General features: G+C 43.9%; 1 protein-coding gene across 3 annotated transcripts in view; it reads right to left on the reverse strand.

Moving 5' to 3' along the window:
* CRACD (capping protein inhibiting regulator of actin dynamics) overlaps window positions 1-16,136 on the reverse strand; it is a 196,883-nt gene that overhangs the window by 107,067 nt on the left and 73,680 nt on the right. The window contains exon 1 of one of the 3 annotated variants that reach the window (XM_058667277.1): window positions 15,275-15,415. The exons of the other annotated variants lie outside the window; for them this stretch is intronic. The gene's annotated coding sequence lies outside the window, so the exon portion shown is untranslated. Of the gene's footprint in view, window positions 1-15,274; window positions 15,416-16,136 lie in introns of those variants that run through there. 3 annotated transcript variants of the gene reach the window in all.

Raw genomic sequence — 16,136 nt, forward strand, 5'->3', positions numbered from 1 at the left:
TCTCAAATGTTTCTAACTCAGGGCAGGCAGCTGCTTTCCCTGCCCACACGCAGGTAGTTCCCTACTGCAGCTTTTGTAACAGCATGCTTGAATGTCTTGTGATCCGGCCCCTGCCCTCCTATAGCCTACACACTAACAGGGCACGGAATCTGTCACCTGAGTACTTCTCAACGCTCCAGACATGCAGCAGGCATTCACTAGCAGTCTATTCAGAGGGTGAATGAAATACAATACTTACACCAAAGATGAAAACTACAGCCCCGACACAACAAAACTGCGGGTCAATGTCATCTATGAATAGAGACATGAAGTCAAAATAAAACGTGAGTAAGTATGTAAAAGAACAAGACCTCACAGTCAAGATGAATTTGCTAAGACTGCAAGGATGACATATCAGGAACCTAAGAACAAAATGTAGATATAATGACTTTGATGGACGATAAAAGAACATGTGATAGACCTCAAAATTTATGATAAGCATTAGCAAATTTAAGTGATATTAATGTTACATAAAGGGCTCGGCAGCATGGCCTAGTGGCTAAGGTCCTCACCTTGATCCCATATGGCCGCTGGTTCTAATCCCGGCAGCTCCACTTCCTCTCTATCTCTCCTCCTCTCAGTATATCTGACTTTGTAATAAAAATAAAATTTAAAAAATGTTACATAAAGCACATTAAGATTCCCAAGAACAAACCTAAAAACACAGGACTTCTTCGAAGAAAAATTTCTAAATTAATCTCTAATTTAACTAAAGTCCATCCAATGAAGCCAGTGAAATTTTTATGTGTGGAACTGGATCACATAACTGACATCCTTTTAGTAAAATAAATGACTCACAATAAGTGGGAAAATTATAAAAGAAATGATAAATGTTTGGGGTGACTGGCATGCCAACTACCCTGACCTGATCATTACCCACTATATACATGCACCGAAATACCACAATGATGAGTAACTATGTGCCAATTTTCCTTTAAAATTACGAAAGAACAAAACACTAAAAGGGGGCTTGCCTTAGCGGATGGCAAAATAAAATATAACACTGAAGTACAAGTAAGGTGATACCACAAAAGAATAACTAAAATTATCATGTGGGCATGCTGCAAAATTCATACATAGACTAAAAATTATTGAGACTTAGTGGAGGATACACTTAGACTGTTAACTCAGCCCAGGAGGAAGTATATTACTTATTAATGATAGTGGTGACAACCAACTAACCAATTAGGAAAAGTTAAGATGGATGGCTGTCTACAGATATGACTTTATTAATTTTTAAATTTATTTTTCAATTCCTCATTTCCAATTTGTATTCCTTTAATTGCTTTTTCTTGTCTAATAGCTCTGGCTAGGACTTCCAAAACTATATTGAAGAGTAGCGGTGAGAGTGGACATCCCTGTCTAGTTCCAGATTTTAGTGGGAAGGCTTCCAGTCTTTCCCCATTTAGTATGATACTGGCATTGGGTTTATCGTAAATTGCTTTGATTATGTTGTAGAATGTTCCTTCTATGCCTATCTTGTTTAGGGTTTTTAACATGAACTGGTGTTGGATTTTATCAAATGCCTTCTCTGCATCTATTCAGAGGATCATATGGTTTTTATGAGTCAACTTGTTGATGTGATGTATCACATTTATTGTTTTGCAAATGTTGAACCATCCCTGCATGCCTGGGATGAATCCCACCTGGTCCGGGTGAATAATCTGCCTAATGTGTTGTTGGATCCTGTTGGATAGTATTTTATTGAAGATCTTTGCATCTATGTTCATCAAGGATATCGGTCTGTAGTTCTCTTTTTCTGTTGTTTCTCTCTCTGGCTTTGGTATTAAAGTGATATTAGCTTCATAGAACGAGTTTGGAAGAATTGCCTCTTTTTCTATTGTTTGAAAAAGCTTGTGTAAGATTGGGGTTAGTTCGTCCTTGAACGTTTGGTAGAATTCAGCAGTGAAGCCATCTGGTCCTGGGCTTTTCTTGGTTGGGAGGGCTTTAATTGTTGATTCAATCTCAGTGCATGTTATTGGGCTATTTAGATTGTTAATTGCTTCTTGATTCAATTTTGGTGGATTGTATATGTTCAAAAATCTGTCCATTTCCTCTAGGTTTTCTGATTTGTTCGCATATAGTTGCTTATAATAGTTCCTGATGATTCTTTGTATTTCTAAGGTATCTGTTGTTTTATTGGAAATGAGGAATTGAAATTATCGCTATTCGCAGATGACATGATTCTCTACCTAGGAGAACCAAAAGACTCAGTCAAAAGACTATTGGAACTCATAAGAGACTTTGGCAAAGTAGCAGGATACAAAATTAATGAACACAAATCAATGGCACTAGTGTATACAAATAATTCCACCGCTGAGAAAGAAATTGTAAGTACAGTTCCCTTTAAAATAGAGAAAAGGAATCTTAAATACCTAGGAATTAAGTTAACTAAAGATGTGAAAGACCTCTATGATGAAAACTATAAATCATTTAAAAAAGAAATAGAAGAAGACCTTAAAAATTGGAGAACCTTACCATGTTCTTGGATTGGCAGGACCAACATTATCAAAATGGCCATATTACCAAAAGCAATATACAGATTCAACGCAATCCCAATCAAAATCCCAGCAACATTCTTCTCAGAAATAGAAAAGATAATACAGAAGTTCATCTGGAATCACAAAAGACCACGAATAACTAAAGCTGTCTTGAAAAATAGAAATCAAACCGGAGGAATCACAATTCCAGACCTCAAGACATACTATAGAGCAGTGGTTATCAAAACAGTCTGGTACTGGTACAGAAACAGAGAAGAAGATCAGTGGAACAGAATAGAAACACCAGAAGGGGATCCACACATGTATAGTCAACTAATCTTTGACAAGAAAACAGAAAACAATCCAGGTAAAAAACCTGGTCTATTCAATAAAAGCCGTTGGGACAACTGGATAGCAGCTTGCAGAATAAAGAAGCAGGACCCGCACCTGTTGCACTATACAAAAATCAGCTCTAATTCGCTCAAGGACCTAAACCTACACCCAGAATCATTAAACTACTAAAGGAAAACATAGGAAGCACACTCCAAGATATAGGAACAGGGAAAGACTTTTTAGAAAAGACACCTAAAGCAATGGCGATCAAATCCAAAATGAACAAATGGGACTATATCAAACTAAAAAGTTTCTGTACAGCAAAGGAAATAATTTAAAAAGTGAAGAAGCAACCAACAGAATGGGAGAAAATTTTTGCATTCTACACAAGTGACAGGGGACTAATATCTAGGATCTGCAAAGAGCTTCAGAAACCCAGGGATAGTGAAAAAACAAACCCTGTAGCAAAATGGGCAAAGGAAATGAACAGACATTTCTCAAAAGAACAGATTCAAATGGCTAACAAACATATGAAAAGATGCTCAGGCTCTCTAGCCATCAGAGAGATACAAATGAAAACCACCTTGAGGTACCACCTAACTCCTGTGAGACTGGCCAACATTCAGAATTCGAAAAACAACACATGCTGGCGTGGATGTGGGGAGAAAGGTACCCTCCTTCACTGCTGGTGGGAGTGTAGGCTAGTACAATCGTTGTGGAAATCCATATGGAGAGTGCTTGGAAAATTGCAAATAAACCTGCCATATGACCCAGCAATCCCGCTCTTAGGAATATACCCAACAGAAGTAAAATCTGCATATGAGAAGGGAATCTGTAATCCTATATTTACAGCAGCACAATCTACAATAGCAATGTCATGGAAACAAACCAGATGTGCGTCTAAGGAAGAATGGTTAAAAAAAACTGTGGTACATCTACTCAATGGAATATTATTCAGCTGTCAAGAAGAACGATATTATTCTATTTAAAACCAGGTGGTCCCAACTAGAAACCGTTATGTTCAGCGAAATGAGTCAATCACAAAAGAATAAATACCATATATTCTCTCTCATATAAGGAAGCCAACATGGAAAGGGTAACTCCAATAGTCCATTGAGCATCTGTTGGCTGTTTTGGCTGTGTCTCAGATGTTTTGATGTTTTTATGTTGGTTTATTTCTTCCAAATAATTTCTTTTCTCTAGTGGAGTTCATCAAGTGCCCACGGAGCATGCAATGGCAACATAGTTCCTAAGAGACTTCTGTGTTTCCTTTTAGTTAAGCATGTGCTGCCTACTCAGTGGCACATTGCTTAATCAAGGTGCTACAATTTGTTGTTGACGTTGTTGCTGTTGTTATTCATGCTGTGATTGATGTGGCTGTTATGAAATGTCAATCCGAAAAATAGTTCAAAAAAATGTTCTAGATATGAGAAAAAAAATGTCTTTGGTATTTTGAGATTGCAATAAGCTTGTAAATTGCTTTAAGTACGATGGGTATTTTGATGATATTAATACTTTCAATATATAGGAATTTGATTTTAACAGATAATTTTGTACTATGAATGTTTACTGTTAGTACCAGGTGTGAAATATGGCTTTTTGTTATTGTTATACTTTTGTTTTCAAAAGATTAATTTTTCTGGCCGAAAGTCTTAATTATTTTAGAGGTAATCTGTGACTACTTTGCCATGTGTGTGTTTTTCCTTTCTTCCTGCGTGTTCCATGAGGAAGATATTCTGACTTTGTAGATGAAACATGCTTATGCTTTATTATACAAGAAGTCTTATGTTTTTAAAGCAAATAAAGGTGTTTAAAAAAATTTTTTTTAATTTATTTTTGTCAGGAAGAGCTAAACAGAGCGACGATCTCCACCTGCTGGTTTACTCTTCAGATAGCTTCAAAGGCAAGGGCTGGACAAGGCCAAAATCAGCAGCCAGGAGCTTCTCCAAGCCTCCCACAGGAGCAGCACTTAGGCATGTTCTGTTGCTTTTTCCAGGCCATTAGCAGGGAGCTGCATCAGAACTGAACTGGATTGGCTTTGCAGGTGGCCGCACTGTCAGGACCTTAAGTCAATCTTGTGGAGATTAATAGCAAATATTTTAAAAACATGAGGCTGGCACTACGATGTAGTGGGCAAAGATGTCACCTGTAGTGCCAGCCTAATATATGGGCTCCAGTTCAAGTTGCGTTTGCTCTGCTTCCAGTCCAGCTCCCTGCTACTGCACCTGGGAAAGAAGCAGAGGACGGTGCAAGTGCTTGGGCCTCTGCACTCTACAGGAAAGCCAGGAGAAGCTCCTGGCTCTGACAGACCCAGCTCTGGCCGCTGTGGCCATCTAGGGAGTGAACCAGCAATGGAAGATGTCTCCCTCTCTCTGCCTTTCAAATCAATCAACTAATCTTTTAAAATGTATCTTCTTATTGCTGTGGGCACACATCAACGCGTGCATGGTTCACAGACAGAGGTTACTAAAAACAGCCAAACAGGCTCTGACAGCAAAGGGTAGCTGCAGGCGGGGGTGCACAGAGGGGCCCCAAGAGCATGACCGCTGCCAGCATCGTTCACTGGCCACTGCACCTTCCCCAGACCACTCAGTCAGCGTGGTCTCTGCCAGGAACAAAGCCTGGAGAACAGGAGGGCGAGTCTGCTATGGAGACGAGGCCCAGGGGACATCCAGTTCTGCTAGGTCTCAGTGCAAACGCCCCCTGCAGTTTTCTGTAGATTGCAGACAGAGTGAAAGACAGGTAAAGGGTGAGACGCTGAAAGAGGTTAAAACATATGTTTCTAAAAAGAGAAAGAGAAAAACTGCTTGGAGCCTCTGGCAACCATATGTACATTGCAATGCAAAATTAAACAGGTCTGCCACATTCCAGGGGAAAATTGCCAAAAACATACATTTATATTATATAAAGAGCTAACCACCAAGTTGTATTTGTGTTCAGATTTTAATTTCAAAATCATTGTACTTCAGGCAGAGGGGGAAAAATCAGAGCTAAAAAGTATGGGGCTGCAACGGATCTCTTTCCATTTCACATGCATAGATGCACGGACAGGAAAAACAACAAACGCCCAAAGAAGCGTCTGTCTCCTTTGTGGTACTTTTCACCTTCACCATATTCCTACAGGCATGACCACACGCCCACCAGCACAGCTGGTGGCACAGCTCCCATCAGCAACAGGCAGGGCCTGCTTGTCTTCTCATTGGCCACTACTCCTCAAGGGAAGCTGAGAACCAGGGCAGGACGCAGGGAGCAAGCCGAGCTGACACTGCCTGGTCACTCCGCTGAGAACCTTCTTTGGCTTTCTCAACCATTTGATAGCAAAGGTGTCACTGCAAGCTTCCCGTAGCCTGGGAGAAGCAACAGAAGACAGCCTAAGTGCTTGAGCCCCTGCCAGCCATGTGGAGGGCCTGGGCCAAGCTCCTGACTCTGACCTGGCCCAGCACTGGCCATGGCAGCCATCGGAAGTAGAACAGCCAATGAAAGATTTCTCTCTCCCTCCCTCCCTTCCTCTCTCTCTTTCCCTCTTTTCCTCTCTCCCTCGCTTCCTCTCCCTCTCCTTCTCTATCTTCAACATTCAAATAATTAAGCTTTCCCCCAAATATGATAAAGAACGCTGAATTTAATGAAGATGGAAGTGAATGCAAGATTTTTAACAGCATCTTTAAAAGATAAAGTTGCTGAAAGTAAAATTAATAATAGGGAGTTTGAGGATTTATAAGCCAAAATCATGAGCCAGAATCCCCAACAACACACAAAGGTCAGTGAGGAGGCACTGCAAGCTCTTACTGTACAGGTGCCACAGTACCCTACAGCCTAGATGTGGAAAATAAGTCAAGGAGGCACCCTCCAAACTCTCCAACCATCACAACAACCCTAACTAGTAAGCCAGGAGTGGAGATGCTGGGAAGCCCAAAACATTCAATCCTATACCCAAAGAAGGAAGGGAGAGAAAAAACTGGACAAGAGCAAATGTTTAAAAAGTAAACAAATCAGTACTGTACATTAAAATCCAACCATATCAATTACCAAGTTAATTTCAGCATTCCAAGACAAAAGTGTCAATATACCAACATTAACAACAGTTAGAAATGAAAAAATTTAAAACAATATCATTAACAATAGTATAAAACTATTCAATATTGGACCTGGCACAGTGGCCTAGCAGTTAAAGTCCTCGCCTTGAATGCACCAGGATCCCATATGGGCACCAGTTCTAATCCCGGTGGCCCCACTTCCCATCCAGCTCCCTACTCGTGGCCTGGGGAAGCAGTCGAGGATGGCCCAAAGCCTTGGAACCCTACACCTGCATGGGAGACCTGGAAGAGGTTCCTGGCTCCTGGCTTTGGATCGGCGCAGGACCGGCTATTGCGGCTCACTTGGGGAATGAATCATCAGATGGAAAATCCCCCTCTCTGTCTCTCCTTCTCACTGTATATCTGACTTTGCAATAAAAATAAATCTTTAAAAATAACTATTCAATATTTAGGGACAGTGTAATCAGGGATGTGTAGGTTGTACATGAGAAACTATAAAACACTACTGAAAGAAATCAAAGACCTGCACCTGGCACAATGACTCAATTGGCTAAATCCTTTCCCTTCAAGTGCTGGGATCCCATGTGAGTGCTAGTTCGTGTCCCAGCGGTTCCATTTCCCATCCAGCTCCCTGCCTGTGGCCTGGGAAAGCAGTAGAGGAAGGCTCAAAGCCTTGGGACCCTGCACCTGCATGGGAGACCCGGAGGAAGCCCCTGGCTTTGGATGTGCTCAACATAGCTGTTGTGGTCACTTGGGCAGTGAACCAGTGGGTGAAGGATTTTTCTGCCTTTCCTTCTATCTATAAAAAGTGCCTTACCAATAAAAATAAATAGTTGTTTAAAATGGGAGGAAGGAAGGAAAGAATGTAGGGAAGGAAGGAGAAAAGAAGGGAAGGAGGGAGAGAGGGAGGAAGAATGGATCTGGGTAGAAAGTAATCACGCCCCTGGATGAGATGACTCAATATTGTTAACGTATCGGTTCTCCCCAGATTGGCCAATCTAGCTATTAGTGTAACCCCAACCAAAGCCAAAAAGTTCTTCAATACCAACGATTTAGAGTGGTCAAAATCATTTTAAAAGCACAAAACCAAAGGACTTTAACTTTGAATTTTTAAGACTTACTATAAAGCTACCCTGGTAAAGATAGTATTATATGGGAGGCTCTGTTGCAGTGTGACAGGTTAAGCCTCTTGTCTGTGAGGCTGGCAGTCCATAGCAGTGTAGACTCAAGGCCTGGATGCTCCACTTCTAATCCAGGTCTCTGCAAGTGCTCCTGGGGAAGCAGATCGCCCAGGTACCTGGCCCCGATGCCCAGGTGCAGGACTAGATGGAGCTCTGGGCTCCTGGATCAGGTCTGCTAAGCCCTGACTGCTGCAGCCATTTGGGGAGTGAAGCAGCAGACAGAACACTGATCTTACACTCATTCCCACTACGCTCTGTGAGGCAATAAACACAACGTAAACAAAATACATATACAAAAGTATGATGTTACACACCTAAAGATGCCAGAAAGATTGGAGAATCAGAAACAGATCCACAAATACATGCCAATTGACATATAATGTGACAGCAATTCAAGGAGATTGTATATAACTATATAAATCTTGGTCAACCCTTATTTTATACCATATGTAAAAATTAATGTGAAATGAACATAGGTGAATCTTCTTAGTTTCTAAATAATCTAAAACTGGACGCATTCTAAATTTCCATCCATGGGAGAATTTTTTTTTAAAATACAATAGTTATCAACAAAACACTATTCAGCAACAAAAAGAAGCAAATTACTAATACAGAAAACTTCATGGAAGACTCTTGAAATAGCTATAACAACAACAAAAAGCCAGAACAAATGAGTATATACTATGTCATCTGTTCTACATGAAATCATTTCTGAAATTAGTTTTCTTTTTTCTTTAAGATTTATTTATTTATTTTGAAAGAGTTATAGGAACAGAGAGGGAAAGACAATGAGATCTCTCACTCACTGGCTCGCTCCCTGAATGGCCGTGCCATCCAGCACTGGGCCAGACTAAAGCCAGGGGTCAGATGCTGCATCTGGGTCTACCATGTGGGTGGCAGCAATACAGACAGCTGGGTCATTCTCTGCTTTTTGTCCCTGGCCAGCAGCAGGAAGCTGGACTTGTGGTGGAGCAGGCAGCACACAAGCAGTGCCAATACAAGATGCTGGCATCACGAGCAATGACGACCTGCTACGGCACAACACGGACCTCAAATTATTTTCTTTCTATCTTGAAGAGAGACAAAGACAGACAGACAGACAAAGAGCTCTTCCATATTTTGTTTCCCTTCCCAAACAGCCACAACATTTGGGGTGGGACTGAACCAGGCAGGAAACAGGGGCCAGGAGCTCCATCTGGTTTCCCATGCAAGTAGCAGTGGCCCAAATTCTTAGGCCATCTTCTGCTGCCTTCCCAGTTGCATTAGCAAGAAGCTGATGGGAAGCAGAGCAGCTAAGGCTTAACCCATTCTGATACGGGATGCAGGTGGTGCAAGTGACAACTTAAACTGCCCTCCTACAATGCTGTCCTCGAGGGATGAAACATTCTTTACTGAACTGCAATGACAGTTTCCTGCCCAAAGAGAGGATAGAGTTCAAGTCTGTTCATAACGAATCTCATTAAACTGCAGGCTCCAACTACTCACAGCCTACTTTAAGTCAATTCACTCCCATTAAGCTATTTAAGTAGTAATCTGCCTGAGCACTGAACTGCTCACTGCTCCTTCAACACTTGTGACTTCTCATTCGCCCACCGCACCTTGTTCAAGGAGGACGCCAGGTTTCTCTTCATGGTTTGGCATGCACCCACAAAATACTACTGGAAATGAGATACAGTTTCCTCTACCAGAAAATGCAGGTGGAGGTGAAGGAGGCAGGGAGCAGCTTAACAGACACTTGATCCACACCAATGGGAGGTCAGGGCAGTGCACAGAAAGGACAGTAGCCACTTTCTTGTTCCTTCTCAATCACCTGACCTAGCCGGTCCCTTCACTGGGATGGCTCTGAACCTCCCAAGGCCAAGCTGCAGTGACTAGTCAAAGACAGCACTGTTTGGAGGGGCCTTGTGAGCTGCCCCATAGCTTTTAGCCAAAAAAAGTCCCCGCAAACAAACCAAAAAACTCCCACAAAAGCAAAAATAAAACTTGTGTGGCTCAGCCTGTGTTCTGCAAATGGACCACATGATGTTGAAAAAAGCAAAGCCAGGATGTCCCTTCCCACAGAACCTCAGATACAGGTGCAGTCCCACCCCTGTAGGCCATCAGCTGTCCTTGGCCACTCAGGGCCTTGGCAATTTCTCTCATCCCTGTATGATTCTAGGTGTGCATCACAGCTGCCCAGCACACCTGCATCCCACCTTGTGTGGTACAGAGGCATTTCTTCTGTTCTGAGCTTCTGGCTCCACCTACAATCTGGGAACTGCCAGCCATCTCCACTAGGAAGGCTCCGGCATGCCCCCACTTCTGGTCTGCCTCTCCTGGGACAGCACTGCTTGCTCATAAGCAGAGTGCATATCCTCTGAGAGTTCCAGAGATCAACACTCAGCTCTCCTGTCTCCCCATAGTCAGTCACATGAACCTCATGGGGTGGCAGGAATGTGGTGCTCCCCTCCCCAGCAGATCCCAAAGAGGTGATGTGGGAACAGGGTGGATTTCACAGCCCAAACCCACAGTACAGCCAAATCAGGTGCCATCTTGCTTAAAGAGGCAATGGCTATGGAACAGGACTGCGCATGCACTAACCTGGGAGTGAACTCATTTCTGGCTCAATGAACTGCAACAATGTGGCATCCTTCAGGTTTCCCCCAAGACAGGTCCGAGTAGCCCCCAGATCTAATGGCCAGCAGATCAAGAACTCTATGAATTGCATATCAGGCACCATTTTGTACGGTGTGGCAAAGATTTTGAGACTGTAGAGACAACAATGAGCTGCGCATGCACTGAGCTATGGGCAAACTCCCTGAACTCAGTATATTGCATTGGTCGCACATCAAAAGTAATACCTTCTCTGGCATCTTATGACTCAAAACAGGTCAATGTGGCCCTCAAACCTAATGGCCAGCAGGTTCCGGCAAGATGAGTACCACCAAAACCTAGCTATTCAGGACACCTGGTGTCTCTCTAACCCTGGAAACTGTGTGGACCGGAAGTGGGAGAAATGTACAGACAACAATGGAACACCAGCTCGGGATCACAGGAGGTGGAGAGTGCTGAGCCTGCAGCAGGGCTACAGAGATCATGGTGGAAGTCTAACCTAAGAGGCCAGATCCGAAAATCACTAGAGGAAGTAGCACAAGTAACTGCAAACAAAGAACTGTGTACCAACCACAATAAGTAAAATCGAATTGCAGACTTGTGGGTGACACAATGACCATGACCAAAAGAAGAGACAAAGGCACAGTGAATATTACTGAAGACTCCCCTGCAAAGGAGCAAAACTCTTTGCCATCCTCAGAGTTAACTGGGGAAGATATCAAGAAAATGAGGGATAAAGAATTCAAAACTCTTGTTATAAAGCGTCTTATCAACAACAAGAAGCACATGCAGGAATTTAAAGAATATGCCACACAGCAAATAGCAACACTGAAACAAAATCAAGCTAAATTAATGGAAATGAATTATTGGACATAGAGCAAATTAAAAATTCAATGGAAAGTCTCAAAAATAGAACAAAGAGAGAGAAAAAGACAGAAGGAAGAATCTCAGAATTGGAAGATATTTCTTGTCTCTATGGGGAAACAAACAAAGAGCTGGAAGCTGAGTTGGATCAAGCTTAAAAAAGTATCCAAGAATTAAGAGACACTATTAAAAGGCCAAATATAAGAGTTATGGAAGTTCCAGAAGGTGCAGAAGGAGAGGCCAGGTTTAAAAATGTATTTAATGAAATAATAAAAGAAAATTGTCCTAAGCAGGAGAAAGAATTGGGAAACAACATCCAGGAGGGGCACAGAACTCCTAACAGGGTTGACCAAAAGTGATCTTCAAAATGACATATAAACAAGTTCTCTTTAATCGAGCATAAGGAAAAGATCCCTAAATATGCTCATGAAAGAAACCAATTGACATATAAAGGAATGCCAACTAAATTCACAGGAGACCTATCACAGGCAACGCTGCAGGCAAGAAGAGAATGGAATAACACATTCCAGATTCTAAAAGCAAAAAAATCATTGGCCCAGAATAACGTACCCAGCAAAGCTTTCCTTTGTCTTTGAGAATAAAATAAAATTCTTCCACAGTAAAGTTAAAAGAATCCGCCTCTTCCAAACCTGCCCTACAAATTATACTGAAAGATGTTCTCTTGGCAGAGAAGAGGAATAGCACCCACCAAAACCAAAGGCAAATGTGAAGAACATCCCAGTAAAATAACAGCTGAAGACTAAACCAATGAACAACCCATGCGTAAATGACAGGACCAAAATATCACTTATTTGTATTAATCCTGAATATAAATGGCTTAAACTCATCAATCAAACGTCATAGGTTAGTGGACTGAATTAAAAAAACAAGGCAAATGGTAACAAGTGCATCTGTGCCATCAGCAAGTGCTCTTGTGTTCAAGTCATGAATTGCTCAGGAACTACTGGTTTTTCACAGAAATCTTGGATCAAGAACCCAGCCAATCTAACCAAGTTGAGCAGCAGTGACTCAGCAAGAGTGAAGGTCAAGGGCCTCCGACAGCTTCCTGCCGTGCTGACTGCCACACCAAGAGGGGTCAGCTCCCAGAGCTCTCTGCCATCCAGCCACTGGACAGTGATTCTCAGAACCTCATCGAGCTGCCCGACATTCCTCCTGTAACTCAGTGGCATCACAGCATCTACCAATTCTGCAGGCTTGAACTGACATTGTATTAACTCACTGAGTGAACTGGGACGACAGAAAAAGAGATGCCAGGAAAGTGCCCACTGTCCATTCTCCTGCTGAATCTTCCGGATAGGAAGTGCTTGTCCCCCGATTCAGCTGAAACCATTCGGCAATACGCAGAACTGAGCAAAATGTGAGAGTTTGCAGAGCAGTCAATCAGATCACAGAAGACAGAATGCACGAAGCTTCATCCATAAGTGGAGTCTTTGAAACCAGGCAAGAGGGAAGGCAGCAGGAACGGGGCAGAGAACCAAAAATCCTTTACTTGCTCATGCAGACCGCAGCCCTGCTTGGAGTACTTGGAGATGAGCACTGCCCGAGAGGCGTGGCCCTCTGCCTGCCTTTGCAGCCTCAAAGAGGCAAATTCTTTGTGAGAACTGTGTTTCCCCATTGCCTCCTTTACCTGGGGCGGAGAAAGCCTTCCTCTGAGCAAAGCCTGCTTGTCGCAACATGCAAGCAAACAGACCCCCTGGGTCCACTGATACATTGAAGACAAAATGCAGGATTTGAACTGTTAAGAGAAGAATGGGAACATGCAAGGTACAATCTGTTCATGAGAGTAGATAACAACCCAGGGGCCAATCCGCACGGCAAAGCCAAGCCTGAGAAGACCCTCGAATCAGGGATGCCTGACGCCAGCTGAGAGTGCTCCACAGCTGCTCCTCACTCAGCAGTGCGTGCATAATGACCATCACTGGACACAGCTCAGTCCGCTGGGCCGCTGGCCCGCACTGGGTGTTCAGGGCTACAATGGCGCTCAACGTGGTGGAAAGCACAGAGTTAAGGTAAGGCTCCAAGGAAATCCACCGACACCATGTGTCGCCTGAATATCATACAGATGGTCACAACAGTGAGAACTAGGTCAGGCCAAAGTCAGGAGCCAGAAGCCTCACCCAGGTCTCCCAAATGCATAGTAGGGATCCAAACACTTGGGCCACCTTCTGCTGATTTTCCTAGGACATTAACATGGAGTTAGATTGGAAGTGGGGCAGCTGGTACACACACTGACACATGGTATACCAGCGCTGCATATGACGCCTTTATCCACCTGCCACACCACATCACAAGCCCTATTGACTTTGCATTATAACAAGTATATGGCACATGATACTGTGCACTGCCCATGAACCACTGAAGACTCTTTGCCATTAAACCATGGTTCATTCAATTTTTTTTTCTTGAAACTTGAAGAAGTTTTCCAGGGACTGGTTCAGTGGCATTTCAGGCTAATTCTCTGTTGAGTGCCAGTATCTCACATGGTCTCAAGTTCTAGTCCCAGCTTCTGCATTTCTCATCCAGCTCCCTGCTGATGGCCTGCAGGACCCTGCACCTGTGTGGGAGACCCAGGAGAAGCTCCTGGCTTCGGATCAGCTCAGTTCTGGCCATCGTAGCCATCTGGGGAGCGAAACAGCAGGGGTCTGTAGAGATGACTGAACCTTAGGAGAACCCAAAGTAATTGTGTGAAAAACAATTTCTCATGGTCATCAGATTTCCAAAATGCACTGACTCAAAACAGGATAAAGAATTAAGACTGGGGCCAGTGGTGTGGCACAGCACGTTAAGCTGCCAATCACGCCAGCAACCCATCTCAGAGGTCTGAGTCCCAGGTACTCTGACTCTGTCCCACCAACTGAGAAAGCTGTGGAAATGGCCCAAGAATAGTGGCCTGGCCACTCACTTGAGGGACCCACAGAGTTCCTGGACCCTGGCTTCAACCTGACCCAACCCTGGGTATTGTTGGTCATTTGCAGAGTAAGCCAGAAATAAAAATCAATCAATTGATCAATCAGTCCCTCTCTGTACTCCCTGTCATTCTACCTTTTAAATAGATTACCAAAACCTTTCTTTAAAAAAGCTTTGTTTGTTTTTATTCAATAAAGTCAGATGTACAGACAGGAGGAGAGACAGAGAGGAAGATCTTCCATTCAATGATTCACTCTCCAAGTGACCACAAAGGCTAGTCCTGAGCCAATCCAGAGCCAGGAGCCAGGAGCCTCGAGCCTCCTCCAGGTCTCCAATGAGGGTCCAGGATCCCAAGGCTTTGGACTGTCCTCGACTGCTTTCCCAGGCCACAAGCAGGGAGCTGGATGGGAAGAGGGGCTGTCAGGATTAGAACCAGTGCTCACGCGGGATCCCGGGGCGTGCAAGGTAAGGATTTGAGCCACTAGGCTACTACACCAGGCCCGCAAATCATTTTGTAAAAAGGAGTTAGGATAATTGTTAAGCAAAAGCTCATAAAAACGGTCTACAATTCTATGAATCTTTGAATACCAACAGCCCAGAAAAATTAAGTCAATTAGAAGAGTTCTCCTTAAAGCATAGAGAACTGGCAGTAATGTCCCTCCTGCCTTCAGCAACCCTCGGAGGTCTGTGAGAGACACATGGGTTGCTTGAGCAGTGCTGAAGCACCTGCCTCCCCAGCCACAACACAAGGCGACATCAGAGAGGGCATGGAAGGACAGGCACCTGGCCGAGCAGGTAAGCCCCCGTGTCCCACTAAGAACACCTGGGTTGATTCCTGGTGCCAGCTCCTGACTCCAGCTTCTGGCCACGCCACATCCTGGGATGCAGGAGCGATGGCGCGAGTGGCTCAGCTCTTGTCACTCACATGGGATGCAGATTTATGTTCCTGGGTCTGGTCTTAGGCCAGCACCAGGTGTTGTGGGCACCTGGGGAGTGAAACAACAGATAACAGGTCTATCTCTTTCTGTGTCTCTGCCTCTGAGCTAATAATTTAAAAAGTTCTTTTACATACGTTTACTTCAAAAGCAGAATTACAGAGTGGGGGGAATAAACAGAGACAGACAGAGAGAGAGAGAGAGAGAGAGAGAGAGAGAGAGAGAGAGAGAGAGAGAGAGATCTTCCACTCACATGATCTCAAACTGTCACCAGCCTCCTCCTCCCTCCCCAGTCCTACCAGCTGGAATGAACACAGCACTGCAAATCCTGATTAAATGGCATTCTGGTCAGGAGATGAATTGTCTTGAGCACGCGTGAACTTGCTAGTTTTCAGAAAGTTCAAATGTATCATCTAAGATGCCCTCTGCAGCACCTGCTGAGTACCTGTGACTCAGAAGGCACTTCCACCCATTTCTAGAAGGCACCTTCATTGTCAGGATGGACACAGAGATGGAACATTCATGGCACTGAGAGGGCTCACCGTGGCACAGGAGCAGTGCTAAGCTGGCTGTCCTCGCTGCCCACTTCCCAGGGAGCAGCCCTTCTAGTAAGAGCCATTATAGCAGCAACTGTCCTCTGTCCAACCCTTGGCTTCAGAAATGACAAGCCACTCTTCCGCACCCCAAGGCAGGAGGGGCTGGTGCGCTGGGGTGGGCTAAGCCTCCACGGCACCAGCAACAAATGGGCAC

Source organism: Ochotona princeps, chromosome 7, assembly GCF_030435755.1.
Source record: "Ochotona princeps isolate mOchPri1 chromosome 7, mOchPri1.hap1, whole genome shotgun sequence".
Classification (NCBI taxonomy): domain Eukaryota; kingdom Metazoa; phylum Chordata; class Mammalia; order Lagomorpha; family Ochotonidae; genus Ochotona; species Ochotona princeps.